We start from the raw sequence: 14289 nt of genomic DNA on the forward strand, positions 1-14289 counted from the left end.
TGAGAATAAAAGGGCCTTAAATGTCCAACACCACACGGGACATTACAGCATAAATTCCTTACATCTCCCTACTGATAGTACTTAGAGAACACAGGATATCAGGTATAATATATACTGTTAAGAATTATTTGGGGCATAAAGTAGGAGATTAATTCCATAAAATTAGGTATTTGTCATTTCAGTAAAATTTCTGTTGATCTAGTGTTCTAGGGTATGTAAAATAACTGTTTCCAAAATGAATGAAGAGACATGGCTCTTTAAATTAATCTTTAAGCCACAAAAAACACACTTGTTGTGCTGATTTGACCATTTTCCACTGAATGGAAATAAAGCTGAAAGGATGTCTAGATCTCCACACTGCTGTGCTGCCTCACAGCAAAGCAGACACATCATGGAAGCTTGATTACATTTTTAGAAGCAAGGTGTACTCTTGAAAAGATGGTTATTTGGGATATGGATTTCTTTCTTCTACTTACTGTTAGTCCAAGCATACTTGGACTTACTTAATGCCTTATATCACATCATGAGAAACCTAGTAATGGCAATGATTTTATGCAAATAATTCAATGCACAAACATATATTTAATATGATAGGTTGAGGTCCATGGCATTCATTGGTGGGAAGACTCTAAATCCAGGATTGTCTGAAACGGTCCTGGATTAGACCAATTTTTGTGGTAAACCTATTAATATTATCCTCATTTCTCTCCTAGACTCTTCAAAAGTGTTTTTATTTATATGATAAATACATTTTTACAAAACCCACCTCCTTCATTGGACTTATCATACTGCCCCTCACATTAGAACAACAGTCCTTGCAATATGAAGTGACATATTGAAAATTTAGTAATGAAGCCTGTCAGCTGATCATATATGTACAGGTTAGTTGAGTAGCTCTAGGAATATACTAACAATGCATGGTGGAGTTTCCTCCCCTTTAGTCAGAATGTAGAGTTTTAAAAAATAAAAACAAAAACAAAAAGAACAAAAATAGACGGAAAAAGCAGTCATATCTTTCACTATTACATGTGATGATTCAACTGAAAAAACAAAAACATAAAACTCTGCTTTTCCTTCTCTCCCTTACCTGGCCTACTGGGATTATCTGGCTTAGAATTTTTGCTTTCCCAGTGAGAAATATTTCACCGGTGCACACATATTGATTGCTTCAATAGGAAGATAAGGTTTTTACTGAACTAGCAGGCAACAGCAAGAGTTACCTTGATGAGTAAGGGGATTAATCTTAACTATCATTAATAGGGATACTGATAATTTAGGTCCAAAGGAAAAGGTAGCTGTAATCTAGAGAATTTTTAAGGGCATCCTCTGATGATTCCACTGAGGAAAAGAGTCAAACCCCAAGGGCTCAGAACACTCAGGAATCACGTTTTAGGTTATACTACTGGGTAATAAGCTATTGCATTATTTTGAATATATTTCAGTCTTTTTTTAAATTCCTGAAGCAAAGTAGATGTCTATAATACACTTTTGTGAATCAAATAACTCTTCTTATAATGAGGGTAATGATGATGATAGAAAATATTTATGTATTTCTTAATATGTCTCGACACTGTTCTCAGTATATTTTATAGATGACTAAATTAGTCCTACATTCTAAGGTAGATATTATTGTTAACATATGTTTATTAGGACATGTAAATCTAAAAGAGAACTTTTATAACCTTCTTAAAAATGTCTGTTTCTGCTAGCTGATGGAATAAGCACGACTATAGAAATGAAATAGAGATAAATTTAAAGACCAGAGAGGATAGAAAGTGAAGTTAGAAGGGCTGAAATCCTACTGGTCATTCTTAACCCTTTTGCCAAAGCCAACCACATGGGAATCTTCAATAAAGATGACACCCTGCGTCTCACTCTTTTCTCCTTATATTCCAGTAGTGTTTCAATTTTACAATGTAAAGCGAGGAATCAAGAAAACCACTGATTGCTAAGAAAATGTAAATATCACTATTACCTTTACATATTAAGTTGGGAGAAAAATTCTGGTTGATTATCTTAAGATCTTCAGAATAATTTAATCAACTTCTGAATCTGAAAATGAATATTAAATTATTTGCTAAACTTTCAGAGGTACAAGAGGAAAAGTCAGCTTTTTGAAAATATAACACTAATCTCTGGTGATTTATGTGCATCTGTGAACACTGATTTTTAAACTGGTCAGGACTTCTCTGAGTGGTGGCAAGGAATAGAAGGCAGGCTCCATATCAGCAAACACTTAACAACTTCCAGCAGATGTTGTAAGAGGCTTCACTGATTTGTCCTACAATCAGCAGGGCAACTGTTTCGTTTTGATTCTCTATGAAATCTAATGTATCCATTTTAGTCTGACAGACACATGAATTGTTACTCTCATGAATTTTCTGTACCATTCTAAATGCAACCTGATGGACAATGCTTTCATAAAAGACTGTAAATAATTTTTATCTTTCTAAAAATTTTAAGCAGCAATGCCTAGTGAACATTTATGCACCATCCAAGGGGTTTATAGTCTCACCTAAATTTGGAGTCATGGGAAAAATATATATTCTACACATATAAATCACCTTAAATCATTTCATTTTACAAAGCCTTGTCCATACAACCATAATGTTTAGCAAGAGCCAAGTAAAAAAGAAAGTAGTGATTTCTTTGAAATTTTCTAATATCTAAAATAAAAGAAATGGTATATGTAAATAAATAAGAAATGCATTGCCTAAAAAAGCCAATACTATGAGCCTCAAAATTTGAAATTTATTTAAGATTAATTATGTTTTTTTCTCTCTTTTCTTTAGTATAAAGATTTTTTTTTCTGCTCAGACTTTATCAGTACTTAATAATCCATGTTTCCTTAAAGTAAATATATCACAGAGAATAATATATTTTGAAGGTACTAAAAACCAACAAACAAAAATAAGCAGAAATTAACTTTTAACATACTTATTTCAATAAGTAGTACTTTGGAATAGTCACCAAGCTGTACAATATACTTAATCCAAAATCACTTTTATTAATATAGCCAGTTTTGACACACTTCTTTTAAATTTACATTTGGGACTTCCCTGGTGGTGCAGTGGTTAAGAATCCGCCTGCCAATGCAGGGGACACGGGTTCGAGCCCTGGTCTAGGAAGATCCCACATGCCGCGGAGCAATTAAGCCCGTGTGCCACAACTACTGAGCCTGCGCTCTAGAGCCCGCGAGCCACAACTACTGAGCCCACGAGCCACAACTATTGAAGCCCACGCACCTAGAGCCCATGCTCCACAACAAGAGAAGCCACCGCAATGAGAAGCCTGCGCACCACAACAAAGAGCAGTCCCCGCTCGCCACAACTAGAGAAAGCCCGCGTGCAGCAGCGAAGACCCAACGCAGAGAAAAATAAGTAAATTAATTAATTAATTAATTTAAAAAAATAATAATAAATTTACATTTAAACATTCCTGGAAGATCTTTAGTACCCTGTGATGACAAATCTTCATCATCACTGGAAGACAGGATTTATTTTTTAGATAGAAAGAGTAATCCAAATGAATTATACCAATTTTCTCAAAAGCAAGATGTAATGCAAAGCAATAGGATTAATTATCTTATGTGTGACAAGAAATGGTGATTCTAAATGAGTTTCAAAATGAAGGTGACACATTTGGCAAAGAAATGTTGACTTACTCTTTTAAGAGTCTCATAATTTAAAGAGGTCGGCTACTTAAACATATACTTTGGTATAGGTATAAATTAATCGTATTAATAAAAACTCAAAGATGCTAAGCTACATGAGAATGATCATTAGTGGAATACTTACCCCCAAACTCCAGCTATGTCTCATTGAGAACATTTGTTTAAAATCCAGTTTGTGATTCATAATCCAGAAAACTGACATATATTTTATTTAGAATATCTAGAGAAAAGGATTGTTCACTTTGTTTATTTTGTGATGAGTAATACATCCAACAGGGTCCTGGCAGATAACATAATATACTAAAATCTCGGTGATTGATTAAAAATAACTGACAAAATTTTTCAGGGATAAGGGAAACCAACAAGAGATGGTGAATCATCTCAGAACTAGCAACAGTAGTAAGAGGACGCTGTGCTAAGAGACAGGTGTGGGAGTGTATTCATTTGCAAGGGCTGCCATAACAAATGATCAGAGTGGGTGGCTGAAACAACAGACATTTATTTTCTAATGATTCTGGAGCACAGAAGTCTGAGATCAGGGTGTCAGCAGGGTTAATTTGATTTGTGGCTTTTCTCCTCGGCTTATTGATGGTCCTTTGCCTGTGCATGAGTGTTTTCTAATCTCCTCTTCTTATAAAGACACCAATCATACTGGATTAGGGCCCACCCTAATGACTTCATTTAATCTTAATTACCTGCTTTAAAGACCTAACTCCAAATACAGTCACATTCTGAAGTACTGGGGTTTACGACCTTGACATGAATTTTGGGGAGACACAATTCAGCCCAAAGTAGGGACCCTTTGCTAGAAGCTATAGAAAGCTGAACCTGCAGGAGAAATCCCCCAACAGGAGCCTTCTGTGGAGTATACAGCTATTATCCATTACAATTCTACCCTCCTCCTGCCCTCTTATTTCCTAACTGAAGTCAAACAGAAAAAGTGATAAGAGTCTGTTCAAAACAGTCCATTATCAAGCTCCTCGTGTGGGAAGTGTAGAGAAGAGACGTGAAAGGACAACTCCATTTAACACAGCAACCTCTTTTCCACACATAGTTTATCTGAATGAAACCCTGTTATCCCAACTCAGGGAAGCCACAAATTTTGTATCAGACACTGTATAATTAAGGATAAATTTAATTCACTTATATTCCCACCTGAAAATAAGGCAAGCTTCAAATAAATTATGTGGTGGGGGGAGGCTATAAAAAGAAAATTTAATTCACATAAAACGTAGCTGCTAGAGTAATGCTTCTTAAACTGTCGTGAGACTTAAGATGTTAATCCTAACTTCCTTCCTATAGCATTCATTTCATTTTCCTCCCGCTATATCTGCCGGCATGTTGGTGAGATGAAGTTCCTTCCCGTGCAATCATGAAAATTTTCATTTCCTCAAGTTTTGAATCCTTTATGCTCTGTTCCTAATGTTTTCTCTCTCTCTTATTTTTTTTTAATAAGTAAGATAAATGTTAATTTGGGGGTAATTTTATCTTTACAGAAAGGATTTAAAAATAGTACAGAGTGCTCCAACATATATTTTACTCATTTTCCCCTAACGCTAACATCTTACATACCATGGCACATTTGTCAAAACTAAAAATTAATGTTAACGCATTAGTATTAACTAAACTTGAGGTTTTATATGAATCTCACTAGTTTTTCTATTAATGCCTTTTTTTCTGTTCCAGAATCCAATCACAGATGGTCAATTTGCATTTAGTTATCATGTGTCCTAAGTCTCTATTATTCTGTGACAGTTTTTCAGACTCTCCTTGTTTTTTGTTTGTTTTCCCATGACTTTGACAGTTTTGAAGAGTTGTACAAAGTCCCCCAATTGGGGTGTGGCTATTTTCTTTGTCCCACTGTTGCACTGGGTTATGGATTTTGAGGACAAACAGATGGAGGTGAAGTGCTCTTCTCCACACTGTGTCAGGTATCAAAAGGTTGATACCAAAATGCCCTACTGCTGATGAAGTTAACCTTGATCACTTAGTTAAGGTTGGTTAGGGTGGTGTTTGCTGAATTTCTCTATTGTAAGTTACTATTTTCTCATTTCCATATTCTATTATTTGGAAGCAATCACTAATTCCAGCCCATTTTGGGGGAGGGATGAATAAGCTCCATCTCAGAAAGGGAAGAAACCCGTATCAATATATCATTTGGGATTATTCTATAAAGAAGCTTTCTAACCCTATCTGTCCCCATCTCCCCACTGGTAACCACTTGTTTGTTCTCTGATATCTGTGAGTCTGCTTCTTTTCTGTTATACTCACTAATTTGTTGTATTTTTAAGATTCCACATGTAAGTGTTATCACACAGTATTTGTCTTTGTCTGACTTATAATGCCCTCCAAGTCCATTCATGTTGCTGCAAAGGGCAAAATTTCATTCTTTTTTATGGCTGAGTAATATTCCATTGTATATATATACCACACCGTCTTTATCCATTCATCTGCTGATGGACACTTAGGTTACTTCCATATCGTGGCAACTGTAAATAATGTTGCTATGAACACTGGGATGCATGTATCTTTTCAAATTAGTGTTTTTGTTTTTTTGGATATATACCCAGGAGTGGACATGCTGTCATATGGTAGTTCTAATTTAAGTTTTTTGAGAAACCTCCATACTGTTCTCCACAGTGGCTGTACCAATTTACATTCCCACCAACAGTGTATGAGGGTTCCCTTTTCTCCACACCCTCACCAACATTTTTTGTGTTCTTTTTGATGATAGCCATTCTGACAGGTGTGAGGTGATGTTGTGGTTTTGATTTGCATTTCCCTGATGATTAGTGATGTTGAGCATCTTTTCATGTGCCTGTTGGCCTCTGCATTTCCTCTTTGGAAAAATATTGTTAAAATAAGCATCCTACTCAAGGCAGTCTACAGATTCAATGCAATCCCTATCAAAATACCAATACCAATGGCATTTTTCACAGAACTAGAACAAATAATTAAAAAATTTGTATGGAAACACAAAAGACCCCAAATAGCCAAAACAATCTTGACAAAGAAGAATAGAGCTGGAGGAATCATGTTCCCTGACTTCACACTATATTAGAAAGCTACAGTAATCAAAACAGTATGGTAATGGCACAAAAACAGACACATGGATCAACAAAACAGAATAGAGAGCCCAGAAATAAACCTACACACCTATGGTCAATTAGTCTATGACAAAGGAGACAAGAATATCCAACAGAGAAAAGACAGTCACTTCAATAAGTGGTGCTGGGAATACTGGACAGCTACATAGAAAAGAATAAAATTAGAACATCTAATACCATATACAAAAATAAACTCAAAATGGATTAAAACCTAAACATAAGACTGGATACTATAAAATTCCTTGAGGAAAACACAGGCAGAACACCCTTTGACATAAATCGTAGCAATATTTTTTTTTGAACTGCCTCCTAAAGCAAAGGAAATAAAAGCAAAAATAAACAAATAGGACCTAATTAAACTTAAAAGCTTTTGCACAGAAAAGCAAGCCATCGACAAAATGAAAAGACAACCTACTGAATAGGGGAAAGTATTTGCAAATGATGTGACCAATAAGGAGTTAATATCCAACATATATAAACAGCTCATTCAACTCAACATCAGAAAAACAAACAACTCAATAAAAAAATGGGCAGAAGAACTTAATACAGCTTTTGTTTTTATTATAATTTTTTAATCATTAGCCTTAGGGTTTCTAGTCAAAACACTGTTTTCTAAAGTTACTTAAGTCAGCTTGTTTACTTAAAACTGTCTATATGTTAGTGACTTATTTATTTTTAGCATTGTATCAACAGCATAATAAATCATATTCATTGACTTTGCTTCTTTGTTGTTACCTTACCTACTAACATTGTTCCCCTCACTTGCCTGCAATCCTTTGGAATGTTTAACTTTGCATGATCGCTTTGTAGATGATAGACGTAGAGGAGTGACTTTTGGTTTCATAGAACACATGCCTTGTTTCATACTCAATGTTTTAATTATTAGGTTACACATGTATTAATTATACTTGCATCTAAAGGTTAAAAATTAGCAAAGCATACACGATTAAACATAACATTAAAACTTAAATGTGAAAACATTCTTGCGGTTAATTAAGAAAATATAAATAAAATAATCAACGAGCAAAATTTTCCTAAAACAAACATTTGTACCTGTATCCAGAGTCTCAACATAGAATCTTAGATAATGATTCTATTGTCCCAGTAGATTACCTTAATTTTTCTGTGAAATTACATAGTTTAACTAGATAATTACTAGGGTATCTTTTAGCTATCAATTTAAATCTAATCCTTAGAAAAAATGCTTTAAAGAAAAAAAGCATATGTATTTAATGTTCTACTATTTCAAAGTGACTAAATTTTATAATTTAAATTTTAAATAGTCTCTCTGCCCCTCTCTATCTTTCCCTCTCTCTCTCTCTCTCTCTCTCTTTATATATATATATACATTTTTTCTTCCTAATGTTGTTGGATGAGGTCATCAGAAGGACTTGACCACCAGTTGACCCACAAGGTGGACCAGACAACTGGAAGCTTGTTACCCTCTCTCTGTCCTTGGGCCATACATTCTGCCTACTATTCCCATATTGGCAGCCATTTCAGGGACACAGACTTGAGAGAGTAATGTGCTATTGAGACAATCTGGACTGAATAAGTGACTGAACCCCCATTAGTCCTCTGTATAAACTTTAAAATTCTGGCAAGCAGCTGCAGAGATCTACACCTTTTGCCCAAGACAAGCCTCATATAAAAGTTCCTTTGCTTATCAAAACTGCCACTTACCAATCTGAAATGGTCAGCCTCTTCCTTTGGTCTCTCCCTTCCCTCTGTCTGTAGAGCCAGTTTTGAATTTCACCTGAAGAATTCCCAAGATTGGGGATCAACAAATATGTGCCTGGAATATAGGTGACATTAAAATAATTTGGAATAATAAATTCTGGAACTAGAAAAAATGTTTTTGATACATCAGACAATGTTCTTTCCAAGTGAAGTCTGTTAATTATTTTGTATTAATTAAACCTAATTAATTTTAATTATTGCAATCATTAAGAATGTCAGCATCTTTACTACAAAGACTGTAATAAACTCATTATATAATATATATATAATTATATAATGATAAAGGGGTCAATCCAACAAGAGGATGTAACATTTGTAGATATGAATGGATAAAGAAGTTGTGATATATACATTCACAGAATATACATATGAATATTATTCAGCCAAAGCAGAAGGAAATCCACAAATATATGCCATATAACCAAAATGGGAAATATAGTAGTCATTGTTCTCAATAAATTAAAAACTCTTATCAATGATGTTTACTGATAACAATTTTCTGGTTTCATTCAGATTAAAATAAATCTTTGTGATATTTCTCCATTGTTATCTCCCTAGCACTCACCTTTATATCTTCATTTATTTGTATAATACAATAAAAATAACAATTTTCAAAAAATTACACATAGAAATTTAAAAGTTACTACGTTGTTCATAAAACAAGGTAAATTATAAATTACATGTCTCATAGCAAAGTGAATTAATGTTGATTGTTAAAACTGACACAACGTTTTAAAAGTAGGGACTGAAACGGAAGGATCCATGGATTTCAAGTCCATGCTATAGATTCCCTTTCATGCTAAATCAAGTGCCATCTTGTGACATTAAATATTTCACAAACTGAAATGAACATTATAAATCAGGAAACTTTTTATAAACCAGGAGTTAACACAAAGAGTATATACCATGAAATCTCTCTACTCTAAGAGGATCTATGATCCGGTATTTTCATCATAAGTTGAAACATACATATCTCTATGTTATTTGAATCCATTACGTTTTTTATATATATACTCAAGACCAGAGATGATTTATGAACATAATGCAAAATTAAATTATTTTTATAGGAACTGTATAAAGTTCAGTGTTTCTATGCAATTTTAAACAGAATGTAAGTATCATACATCACATTCTTTTTAAAAATTGCATAGAACATCTCTCTGTACATTTACATAAGTATGCATGCTACCCAATCCTTATGTGTCTATACACTACAGTAAGGATTTCTCGTAAAAATTTAAAATGTAATATTTTTATGTGACATAGGATATGAGTTCTACACAAGAGCCATGGAAATGAAATAAGTTCTGAGAGAAAATTCAAGTTTTCAGAACAAGAACCACTTCATTCAGTTGTGGAAGTTTATTTTGTCAGATTTTAGTTTTTCCAAGGTAGCACATATTAATGGAGTAATAGTTAATACCTAAAATGATATTTTATTTAACTATATTTTACTGTATTTCATTCTTAGAGCAGACAATTCAGTATTATAGAACTTAATTATTTAATAACTGTACAATTTATATGTCAATTTACAACAGCTGTGTTTTCAATGTAGATTTACTAAATCTATACCATTTATTCGTAATTTCCATTTGCAGCTAAGCAAAGGTTAAAATATATGACTAATGGAACAGTTTTATGATAAATATGCAAAATATATACAAACTTCAATATTCACAGGAAATAATATTTTGTTCACTTAATAATTTGTATAAAATAAACAATGGTTTATATCTAAAGTAATAGAATAATTTCCTGCTTAACCATATAGTAAGAATATTTTTGTAAATTTAAACATCATGTAAAAATAAAAATTCTAAAGATAATAATAATAGAAGTCAGATAATTTGTGTATTTTCCAATTGTATATATTTTATCTAACTGCCTTGAAGTGAAATGAAAAGATAACCAGTTTTACTAATTAAAAATTGTTTTACAGCAGGACATGCTTGCATTTGAGTCAACACACTTCAATATGGGTTTTGGTGTAAGTTAGTCAATACTGCGTAACACAGCATCTCCATATTTAGTGGCTAAGGATTTATTTAGTTTATGATTCTGTGGATTGCCAATTTCAGCTGGGTTCAGCTTAGTGGTTTTTCTGGTTGAAGCTGGATTCTCTCATTCATCTGTTGTCAGATGCATGTAAGCTGTGTGTTAGCTTTACTGATCTGGATTCATTTCTCTTAAACGTCTGGAGCTTTGGCTGCATCATCTGAAATGGCATGGTTCTGGTCTACATAATCTCTCATTCTACAGCAGGCTAGCCCAGGCATCCCACATGGGAGCCAGTAATCCAAAAATGCAGAGTGGAAGCAAACAAGACTGTGAACTAGAACACCATTATTTCTGCTACAGTCTATTAGACAAAGAAAATCACAACAACACACCAAATTCAAGGGGAAGAGAACTAGATTTCATGTCTCAATGGGAGTAACTGCAAAGTCACACTGTAAAGGCTATACATAAGAAGGAAGTAAAACAGATGCCCATTTTTGCAACTTACTATTTCTGGAAACAAAAGAATTTTCTATTAAAAAAAGAAAAAGAAATAGTTCTGATAAACAGAACATACGGGAGAATAAAAATTTGGGAAGAGTTAGTCTGTATTTATGAAATAACAATAATTTTAACTGGAAAACAATGGCTTTGTACTTAGATTTCTTTGCAGTTAAGCAACTATTGTGGCTATAACTTTAAATCTGTTCCAATCTATTCAACATTGAAACGGGTACACACACACACACTCACACACACACACAATTGCACTCCTCACTGGGAATGCTACTTTAAAATGCCAGTAGGTGTGGCTGGTTGTTTAGTTAGTATTTTATCAACTCACCTTAAGGTTTAACGTTTTTACTCTAACTGAGCTTTCCTTTACTTCCCACCACATCTTTTCCTTTTCAGAATCTGCTTAATGCATATTATCTTTTATTTTTCCTTTACTTTTCTCTCCAAAAGTGGAAATCTATTACTGAAGTGAATTTTAGCTTGATATATAGTTTTCATCTATCAATTACTCTTGAATAAATAACATTGCATTATGTAAAATAAACTAAACAATTAATAACAATACATTAAACTATATTTTAAACCCAAAATTTACTTACTGATTTTATGCTGCTATAACTTCCCTAAATACATTTATTTCTTATTGGTCTGACAGATACTTAATGGTATAAATGGGAGGAAAATTTTTCCTTGTTTTTATCAACCTGGAATTCTCAGACATTTAGAGATTTGGAATTACCTCTGTGTATAGGGGCTTCAAGTGTATTAGAAAACAAAGAATTGAAAAAAGGGCAACACCAAAGGCTAGGTATTTTAAATGTTTATATATACCAAATAAACAACTTTAACACAAAAAAGTATATAATACAGCATATATGCATTACTCTAGCTATGGTATTAGGATGTGTAAAATTATGAATTCATGCCACACACAGTGTGATCATTTATGTTTCAAGGGGAAAGTTGCAAGATAAAGAGCTATTTTTCCATCGTTTTTATCCTTCTGAATGGAAACAGGGTAATGGAGATGTTTAATCCAAAGTCTGAGCTCTAAGTTCCTTATAAATGTTCCTCTTAGTCTCTCTGTGATAAATGCTATATCCATCCATTTGTGATTTTATCATTTATCTAGACAAAGATAAATGATAAAAATGGGCATTTATTTGAAGACTGTACATAGCTTCTACAAGTAACATGTTAGAGGAATATTTTCAGGGTCAGCTAATTCACTTTATTAAAGGAAAATTATTAGATGAGGAAAATAAAACCTTTAAGAAATTTCAACAGGAAGTTAGGGATAATGGTCAACAATAATGACTGACGACAAAAATGAAGAATTTTATATTGACTTGCCTGAAGAACTGAAGATTGTTTCCTCTAGTTGTTGACTGAAATTGCCTAAAAAATAATAATAATTGACCTTCTATAATTTTGATGTGGAAAAAGTCCCTATTACCGGAGTCTCCGTTTTTTTGTTGTTGTTTTGTTTTTGGTAAGTGGCCTGGTCTGGTATCACCTGTCTCTAAGAGCTCTAAAAGCGCTAGGCTAGGGACCACATGGAAGGTAAAATTGTTCCAAGAGAGAAAAACACTTTAGCTTCAGGATTGATTGTGAAAACATAGTGATAATATATGACTTCCTAGTTTCCAATGCTTTGCCCTAAATATTGTTACTTATAGGTTAACATATTATCAGAATAAATAAATAGTATTTTATAAATATATTAGGCACAAATCTTGCCAGGCTGGCAGACAGTAGATCTAGCTTTTAAATCTGTAACTAAAATATGTAGGCAATTAGGCCTGTAGTTTCCTCCTCTGTAAAGAATTATAGAGATAGTTTCTAAAGACTGGATATTATATTCTTAATATGATGAAGGACTTGTCATCTGGTAAATTCTTTTTCACTGAGTGAGGAACAAGTGAGATTACCAACTTAAACTTTGAATAGAGAAAGGGATATGGGAAACACATGAGAAATAGAACATAAAATAATATAGTAAATTTTAGCTGATGGAGTGGGGAAGTAAATTTGATACAGAAACATGGTAGTTTGCAGGGGTGTTTTTGAGGCCTAATTTTAAACTTGAAATAATTCATTTAAAGAGAAATTGGTCAATTAATTTTTGTAATTATCTCCACATATGTTCACTTCCTTAAATGGCTTCTGTTTGTTCCTATGTGAAAGAGCATCATCTTTAACGCCTAAAAGGCCCTCTGTGAATTGTCCCTCAGCAACCAATTCTGACTTACTTTCACCACACCATTATTTGTAAGTAGAAATGGTTTCCCATTAAAAAAATGTAGCTAGTTCCACTCTCAACAGAAAAGATCATGTAAATGCTCTTTGTCAACACAGGAACTTACAAAAGAAGTGCTTTATCAGTGGTTTCAACTGTTCAACAGAATATCAAAAAGATAGGTACTGAAGCATCACTATATAATAAAATTTTAAATCTTTAATTCTTTACCAAGGACATTCTTATGTGACACAGGCATGTTTACATTCTGCAAGTGAGTGATGGTAAGAAATTAAAACCTTGGTGCCCTGTCTTGATTTGTGCTGAGGTCCAGTAGTATTTCCCACCATTGTTTTTTGCATGATCAGTGCAAATCTCAACACAGTGGAACATCACAGTTTTGATCTCACAGACGGACCAGAAGGATCTCAGGGACCCTTTAGGGGTCCACAGGTCACACTTTAAGAAAATCTGCATTAGAAGAATTTTCACGTTTGCTCTGTTTCTATTGCTCTACTTCAAACCCCCAATCCACCTAGGAAATCTCATACACATTTTCAAATACAAACTTACAAAATCTCTTGCTATGAGAAATTTTCTCTAACACATCTGGTATCATCTTCATAGTACCATGTACTTTCCTTTGAGATTCTCCTAATAGTCGGACTTTCCCATTAACTTATTTCCTATTTGAATTTTTCATCATCTAAGAGATCATAGATCATAACATCAAATAACTGAAGCCCCAGAGAGTTCATGCAGAAAATCACTGAATTGGATGGTCTGTAGGATAGAGGTAGTAGACAGAATAATAACTAAGTGGGAAGTGCACAATACTCTGTCAAAAAACATTCAGATCCTTCCCCCAGGGGCGTGGAGACCCTTTGAAAGTCAATCAAAATATACCTTGGGGACACATTTTCATCCTAAGACTCCAGGGCTTCAGTCTACAATAACCATAAGGGCACAGACATTATGTGTGTTTTGGTTTGGTTTTGCACTTTTTTGCATCT

General features: G+C 33.6%; 1 protein-coding gene across 3 annotated transcripts in view; it reads right to left on the reverse strand.

Moving 5' to 3' along the window:
* LOC309651390 (uncharacterized protein) overlaps window positions 1-14289 on the reverse strand; it is a 797009-nt gene that overhangs the window by 480528 nt on the left and 302192 nt on the right. For all 3 annotated transcript variants that reach the window (XM_082444127.1, XM_082444129.1, XM_082444128.1), the window contains exon 4: window positions 8464-8575. The gene's annotated coding sequence lies outside the window, so the exon portion shown is untranslated. The remainder of the gene's footprint in view (window positions 1-8463; window positions 8576-14289) is intronic.

Source organism: Balaenoptera physalus (genome assembly GCF_965194825.1).
Source record: "Balaenoptera physalus genome assembly, chromosome: 21".
Lineage (NCBI taxonomy): Eukaryota > Metazoa > Chordata > Mammalia > Artiodactyla > Balaenopteridae > Balaenoptera > Balaenoptera physalus.